Below are 2,293 nucleotides of genomic sequence, written 5' to 3'. Positions count from 1 at the left end.
CAATGGGTGTGGGGGGTGTGGCTGGGGGCGGGGCCTGCAGGACCTGGAGCCCCGCTATGCTGGTCCAGCTGGGTGGGGGTGGGGGGCATCCCTAGGTCCTCTGAGTCTCAGCTTCCTGGTCACCAGGTGTGGACGGTGAGGACCAGCAAATCTGGGCGCTGGCGCGGCCCCTGGTGCCAGGCCCGAGTCTTGGTGCTCAGCGGCAGGGTGGGGGTCCCCGTGGCAGCTCCCAGAGCCCCCGATGTCTGTCAAGGCCTGACCTTCGGGGCGGAGGTTGTGGTGGGTGACGTTCACGGGGCCTTGTGCCTGCCGGACAGCGGCGGTGACCCCACTCTCGTCTGCGCCCCCAGGACGGAGTCGGTGGCGGAGAAGATGCTGACCAACTGGTTCACCTTCCTGCTGTACAAGTTTCTCAAGGTGGGCAGGGGTCGGGGAGGAGAGCTGGGGTCGGTGGGGGCGGAGGTCAGAGGGTGGGGGTTGGGGCCGATGGGGTCTCAGCCCAGCGCCGGCCCCCAGGACACGCACCGTTGACCCCTCTCCCGCCTCCCCCCTTCCGAGGCTGTGCACCCCTCGCCCAGCCCCCTGGGGTCGGGAGTTCGGGTGCAGGGTCAGCTCTGTGCACCGCTTCCTGGAGCCGGGCCGCCGGGCCAGGGAGGGAGGCGGGTCTCTGGGGGCTGCGCCAGCCCGAGAGGTGCCCACGCTCTGTCTTCTGCTGCCCGTCGTGGGAGCGGTGGCCACGCCGGGCTTCCTCCGTGGTGTCCCTTCAAGCCGTCCCACGGGCCCTGCAGACAGGCACCGGGCGTCCTCAGAACGGGTGTCGGCCGGCGATCGCAGACCGCGGCCCCCCAGGCTGGACGTGGGTCCGGGTGGGCTTCGTGTAGTTGAACGGGCGGCCGACACGTCCGGCGTCCGGAGAGCGTGAGCAGGTCAGGCGCCCGAAGACCCTAAGGCTCGGCGGAGAGGCCGGTGTGTGCGTTCAGCAGGTGCTTCCTGTGTGGGCTCTGTGGTCCCCAGCGGCCTGGAGTCGACACCCTGGGGACGAGCGTGGCCTTCGGCGCAGCCTGGGTGGTTGAGGGTGTGGGGAGGTGCCGACTGCCTCGGCTGGAATCTCGGTGTCCTTAGCGCATCCGGGGTGGCATTTGTGGCCCTCCCGGCCGGTGGAGCTGGGACGTGGTCGGCGCACACATCCGTGCACGGAGCAGCGTCCCTGCTGGCCAAGGGGACAGATAACGGGTAGGAAATTCGGGAGGCAGGACGAGGGACAGAGTAGGCAGGGCAGGAGGGATCTGGGAACAGGTGGGAGGGACAGGCAGGTGAGGGGAGCCCCAGGCAGAGGGACGGCTGCAGAGAAGGCCCCAGGTGGGCTTCTCCGTCTGTGTGTACACAGCAGCCCTGTGCCTCGCGAATGCCAGTAAGCAGGTAGCGCTATCGTTATGCAGGACAGGCGGCAGGTAACACAAAGTTGCGCGATTCTGCCGGGACCCCGTCATTTATCCACGTGCTCGGTCACTTGGGGCGATCCGGGGGTCCCCGCAGGACCCTGACCCCACGCCCGAGAAACAGGGTTCGATTCCGCGGGTCCGGCTGAGAACCGAAGCTGGGAGTGGATTCCGTCCGTGCCAGGCTGCGTGGACGCCGGTCCAGTCGCGGGAAAGCGGGCAGGGCGTGGCCCCCCGCGGGGCGTCACGAGCCCGGGAGGGGGGGATGGCCGCGGGGCGCCGTGGGGGGTCGTGCTTGGGGTCTGCCGCGCGGGGCTGCTTGGTGGAGGGGTGGCCGCGTTGGAGAGGGCGTAGCGCGGGGAGGAGGAGGGCAGAGCGGATGTTCGGGTGGGAGCATGAGGCTTCGCGTTGGGGCCTCACAACTTTTTCCGGTATTTAGGTTTCTTCATTTCTTTTCGGGGCTGGATAGGTCATGTATGTTCAGCTTGACACAAACCTCTTTTTTTTTGAGACAGAGTCTGGCTCTGTTGCCCGGGCTAGAGTGCCGTGGCGTCAGCCTCGTTCACAGCAACCTCCAACTCCTGAGCTCCAGCGATCCTCCTGCCTCAGCCTCCCGAGTAGCTGGGACTAACAGGCATGTGCCACCATGCCTGGCTAATTTCTCTCATTTTCTGTAGAAGTGGGGTCTCGCTGTGTTGCCCAGGTTGATCTTGAAGTCCTAGCCTCCAGCGATCCTTCCATCCTGGCCTCCATTTCCATTTTTTTTTTTTTGAGACAGAGTCTCGCTCTGTTGTCCAGGCTAGAGTGCCGTGGCGTCAGCCTCACTCACAGCAACCTCCAACTCCTGGGCTCAA

The 2,293-nt window shown here is 66.2% G+C and overlaps 1 protein-coding gene across 1 annotated transcript in view; it reads left to right on the top strand.

Moving 5' to 3' along the window:
- LOC105822096 (plexin-A1-like) overlaps window positions 1-2,293 on the top strand; it is a 53,255-nt gene that overhangs the window by 35,284 nt on the left and 15,678 nt on the right. The gene's annotated exons all lie outside the window — the stretch shown is intronic.

This window comes from Propithecus coquereli, unplaced genomic scaffold (genome assembly GCF_000956105.1).
Source record: "Propithecus coquereli isolate 6110/MARCELLA unplaced genomic scaffold, Pcoq_1.0 Scaffold596, whole genome shotgun sequence".
In the NCBI taxonomy this organism is placed as follows: Eukaryota; Metazoa; Chordata; class Mammalia; order Primates; family Indriidae; genus Propithecus; species Propithecus coquereli.
Note: the sequence above shows the minus strand (reverse complement) of the source record. Positions and strands in the feature narration are given on the sequence as shown.